Genomic DNA, 6000 nt, shown 5'->3' on the forward strand with positions numbered 1-6000 from the left:
GTTATTCTGTCCCACCGAACTGGATGGTTTTTCCTCAAGTTCAAGTTTATTAAAAGATTTCTATCCCACCCATCAAAAGTGTGTCTAGGTGGCTTACAAACTAATATGGGGAAGAAAAAAAAACATACAGACAGATACTGGCACAAAAGGAGTGGGGGAAGAACTACAATATCGATAGGAAAGAAAGGGGGAGCTCATAAACATTAAAAAAAAAGGTAAGTATTTAGGTCAGTCTTAAACTGAGTTAAAGTAGGAAGAATCTTCAAACTCTGTGGCAAATGATTCCAAAGCTGGGGGGGGGGGGGGGGGGGGGGGGGGGGGGGGGAGGGGGGGGGGGCTTGCACTGAAAAAATGGAACAATGTGCAGTAGCAGAGAGAATATCATGAAATGAAGAGACAACAAGGAGGTCCTGTTGAGAGGAATGCAGAAGACAAGATGGACAGTAAGGAATAAGAAGTGCTCAAAGAAAGAAAGGCTTCTCCATAACACAAATTTGATAGACCAAAAGAAGCAGCTTATACGTAATGTGGTAAGGGACTGGGAGCCAATGGGCATCTTTTAGAAGCAGTGTTAACATGATGATACTTCTTATGTTCCATAATGAGCTTAATAGCAGTGTTTTGAATTAGTTGTAATCTGAGTTCGCGCTGGGTAAGGCCCATATAAAGAGCACTGCAATAATCAAGTTGCGATATGAAAAAAGAGTGAATAAGTATAATTAACAGGAAGAAGAAATGCTCTAGTGGATCTAATATGTCTGAGCTGGAAAAAAATACATCACGCCACAGGTTACCTGAGGAATAATAGTCAGGGCACTATCAGTAGCAACATTTAGGGCCCTATTTACTAAGCCACACTGTAGGCGCACAAACATTTTAGCATGTGCTAAAAATTAGTGCACGCTAACGATAGAGACACCCAAACATATAAACGGCAAGTGACCGACTCACCTGCAAATGTGCAGTAGAGACTTCCCTCTCTGTCCCGCCTTCACGTCAAGACGTGATGACGTCAGAGGGCGGAACATAGAGGGAAATGGAGTCGCTGTTGGACGCTGCTGCCTGGAAACAAACATCGCGCGCACCAACCTCCACCCTCCCCCCATCCCCGCCGCCGCTCCCGCCCTCCTCCGCATCGGGCCCCCTGCACTGACCTGACAGCGCCTCTCACCTCTTTGTGGAAGCGCTGCAGGCAGCAGCAGAGCGATCTGCTGCTGCCTGCAGCACTTTCACACAGAGGTGAGAGGCGCTGTCAGGTAAGTGCAGGGGGCCCGGCACAGAGGGGGGAGGGAGCGGCGCCAAGGAGGGTAGCTGGAAATCTCGCCCGTTTTTACGGGCTTATCAGTTAGTAGGAATATAATGGGTGTCTTTATCATTAGCATGTGCTAAAAAGTTAACGCGCCTACAGCGTGGCTTAGTAAACAGGGCCCCTAGTATTTTAACACTATTAGCTAAAGAGATAGGAACAGCATTGAAGAGAATTTGGGTAACCATAACAGTAGCTGGCCTAGAAGAGAATAGAACAGCTTAGGATTTTTCTGGGTTAAGTAAGAGTTGATGCTGTGTAAACCAAGTACAAACTGAATCTAACATGATTAATTGTGGTTATCTGGGAACTGTCAGAGGGATTAATAGTACTGAGAACTTGAATATCATCTGCATGTACAAATGATACAAAACCTAATGACTGCAAAAGAAATAATGGGACTAAAAAAATGTTAAATAAAAGAGGGGACAGGATCAAACCTTGGGATACATCAGAGGCCAGGAATAAAGATTTGGACTGAGAATCCTGAAAAGAAACCATATAGGTACGATTGGCAAGATAAGAGGTGAACCATGAGAGAGCAGTGCCTTCCAAGCTGATTTGCGAGAGCCACCAAAGTAAAAGGAAATGATCAACAGTATTAAATACAGCAGTTAGGTCAATGGAAAGGAGTAGAACAGATTTGGCTTGGCTCAAATGAGTTGTAATATACATTTTTAGTCCTAAAAGGATAGTTTCCCTTTTATGGTATGGGCAAAAGCGAATCTGATTTGGGTGAAGTACATGAGTACGTGTAACAAAGTCAAGCAATTCAGTATAAACCAAAGATTCTACCAATTTAGTAGCAAAAGAAGATTGGCTGTCGGGCAATAGTTGTCATAGAGACTTGAGGGATTGGAAGGGCCCTTAAGTTTAGGTTACACAAGTGCCACCTTCCAAGCCTGAGGCATGCAGCCAACTAAAAGGAAAGATTCCTGAAAGAAGAAACTGGACCAGAGTGCTAGAACAGTTCTTAACAATCCATGAATAAATGGGATCCAGTATGGTAGTAGGTTTTAAAGCCTGAAGGGCCAGAATCAGGCCAGACTGAAAAGGACAAAAACAGAGTATGTCAAAATGTGCAAGTATCTGCACAATATTGTTACTCCCAGGGACTGTCCTCTTCCATTGCTGCCTATGTATGGCCTGTAACTGTGACCTGGGATTGTCTCATTAGCTCCGTAGGTGCTTGATCGTATAACTCTCCCTAGATCTGCACTCTGATGGTTATGGAAGTGTTAATCTTACAATGATATCTTCTTTACTTGCTTGTTTTAATTTTACCAAAAATGATAATGTGGCTCTCTTAAATACCCTCCATCAACAGGCAGTGTTTTTCTTGTTCTACTGTACTCTTTGTCCTGTTTGCAGGTGCATACACTTTATGATTCTTCCCCAGGAGTGGTGCTGGTACCTGAGGTTTATGATTATTCCCTGCAGGCATCTCTTTTCATTCTGCAGGTGTAGGCATACCTGCTAACTTAGGAAAATTCCAAATAGGGAGTTTTCTGCGTCTGTTCTATCCCCCCCCCCCCCCCCCCCCCCCAAAATCACCCTATTTGGATTTTTGTTCATGTATTTTTAGTAACACCCCTGGCTAGATTTTGTACAGAATTTCCCATACTTATCCACTTTTCTGTCTCACTTTTCATCTTGTTTCCCTCTTGTATTTTCTTGTGCCTTTCTATTCTCTTACTTATTACTTTATATTCCTCACTGACTTTTTTAAAATTATAAACTAACACCTGAGTTGCAGACTTCCTTGTTGATTTATTTATTGATCAATGTCGTCACACAAAATCTAATTTATAAATGTTTATATACAGAAAGGATCACCATTTATGCTCACTGCTATTCTGTGCCCTTATGGTGAGTGTCAAAACCAATTAGGAGACCTGGACTGGAAGTAAGATCATATTCCCTCAGATTCTACATAGTGTGCCTAGCATTCTGCGCCGAAATCCAAGTGTATTCTATAACAGGGTGTGAAACTTAATTGGCTTAATAAGCTAATCAGCATTGATAACAGCACTTAAGCAATAATGAGCACTAACTGGCAATAATTAGAATTTACATGCACAACTCGCTAAGTGTATTCTGTAACAAACTTCACCTAACTTCTAACGGGCACAGGCACAAAGGGGCATAGTTATGGGTAGGGTAGTTATAGAATATGGCCCAGTGCACCCAAATCTACATGCCGGGATTTACACCATGTTTTCATTGGTGTAAATGGACGCGCATAGTTTTATGCACTGGAATAACTAAGCATATTCTGTATACGAGGCCTAAAATCTAGGCACTGCTTATAGAATACACTTAGGCGGCAATGTTTTCTGGAAGAATTTTTTAGGCACCATATATAGAATCCCCCCCCCCCCCATTTTCTTTTGGGACTGTTGCTCCTGTTGTGCAAGTACTTGCACTCTGTCTAAACATGAGCAGTCTCTCTTCAGCATTTAAATAGTGCTCCAGTCTCCTTTTACAGGCAGAAGCTTCACCCAGGCAACAGTATTTGATATACCACCCTACAGCTGAGCCATCCAGGTAGTTTACAATACAACTAATCAATAGAAAAATCAAAAGGAAAGAGAAAAAGAAGAAATCTGTTCCGTTGCAGATTTGTCAAGGTATCTGAAGACGGCTTCACCCCTTGAATTTGTTTCACTATAGTCATCACTGAAATTAGAATACCTTCTTTGCATATCTGGAAAAATAGCTTTTTAATCATAAGAAAGATGGTTGTCAAGAAACTTGAAGAGTTATAAGGGTGGGCAGGAGGAGGAGGGAGCACGTATCACTGCTTATTCATTTCTCACCAGGGGTTCCATTCTTCCTTCAAATCATAAGATACCAAGATGCAAATCACGTAGTACCATGGGAGAGGGTAGACGCTGAAAAGCGGAGCTCCCACACTTCCTCGTTTATTTGGCGGTGAAATTAGCAAATCAGAAAAAATTACAGGACGATAGATCTCCCGCTGTGGATCGGAACGAAGAACGCATAAGACGAGAGCATTGCAGTGCTGATTAACAGCGAGATAGCCACGAAAACACTGAAAAAAGAAAAAAGTAAGGCCCCGGAAACTAAAATGGTGGACAGCCAGGCGCTGCAGAGCTCATCAGTTTGCTCCGCATGGACTGCGGAGATCACTGCCGAAGTCACAGCAGCAGTGGAGGCCGAGTTAGACAAAAAAATTGCAGGCATTGTACGATAGAGCTGAGGCCGCTCATGAATGATTAGATGGTTTTAATCTGGACTTAGACCACATGCAACAACGGGTCAGTGACATTGAGGACCCCATGCTAGAAACTGCGGGGCCATTGGAAGTGCTACAAAAGAAAGTGGTTGAATTAGAGCAAAAAGTAGATGACTTGGAAAATCGCTCACGTAGAAACAACTTACGTCTAAATAGGATTGCCGGAACAGCTGAAGGAAGCGGAGTTGGTGAGTTTCTTGGAGAAGGGCTCACAGAGTCACTGCATTTAAATAACTTGCAAGACCCTTTTACGAATTGAGCGGGCCCACAGGATAGGCCCGTGCCGTCAGACTAACGAAAAGCCTAGAGTGGTCATTATGAAGATCCTACGATATGGCCATAAACAAGCGATATTAAAAACAATCCGTGCTGGCCAAATCTTAAAATATGAAAGCCAAAACATTTTATGCTTCCAAGATTATTCGGTGACAGTGGCGGCAGCGAGGCGAGCTTTCGCTCCTGTGTGTGCGGAGCTGTATGAACACAATATTAAATTCTTTTTGCTATACCCAGCTAAATTGAGAATTCTCTATGATGGAGTGGAAAAGAATTTTGAGACAGCGACTCTGGCCGAGACTACCTCAACACGCTACCAGCTAACACTACAATATGAGAGCCTGGACAATACATATACTGCCTGGTAAGATATGTGATCTCACAGAAGAAGAGAGATGCAGAGAGAACTTTGTATTTTTGTGAAGCTGAGTAACCAGAGACTTAGACAACGGGTCAGAGAACAAGAGCTGATAACAGTTTGGTGAATAACCATGCACAAATCTATTTGGAATATAGAGAGAACAGATGATTTACATAAATGAGGAGACACAGATACGACACAACTGCTTGTGAGCAGTCCGTTGGAGAGGAGAGGAATATGGTACGTTAGTACTGCGAAGCACGTCAACATCAAAACACACAGAATGACACACTGAAGAATGCTGAAGAGATCTGTAGCTTGCAGATAATTCCAAGCCAAAGGACTCTCGAGGAACTGGAGAAAAAATGGTATTGAATTATATCTGGACTGATTATGAACTTGCTGTTTTGCTTTCTAGTCAGTTTACTTATTACTTCTCGATTACCAATTATACTTGTAAGTGTGAGACAACTTAATGTGACAATCTGATTGCTAAATGTGTTTGTGATAATTGAGCAATGAGAGGGAGGGGGGTACCTTTACGTGATGAGTTGTACTTTGAACTCTAAGGGGATAGAGGGGGGAGGCGGGGGGAGGGAATGGGTATACCATAAGATTCAAAAGGGTATACCCTGCGCTTTCCCACTCAAGGCAGGCTATACAAGGCAAGGTGGAGGGAGTGAACATCTGGGGGAGGGGTAGGCTGGGATGCCTCTCTCCTGCAAGAGTACATATCTGGAATGAGACAATAATACGCGAGGTTCCTTAAGGGAGAGTTATGGTTAAAATATTATCATG

The sequence above is a fragment of the Microcaecilia unicolor genome, chromosome 4 (genome assembly GCF_901765095.1).
Source record: "Microcaecilia unicolor chromosome 4, aMicUni1.1, whole genome shotgun sequence".
NCBI classification, from domain to species: Eukaryota; Metazoa; Chordata; class Amphibia; order Gymnophiona; family Siphonopidae; genus Microcaecilia; species Microcaecilia unicolor.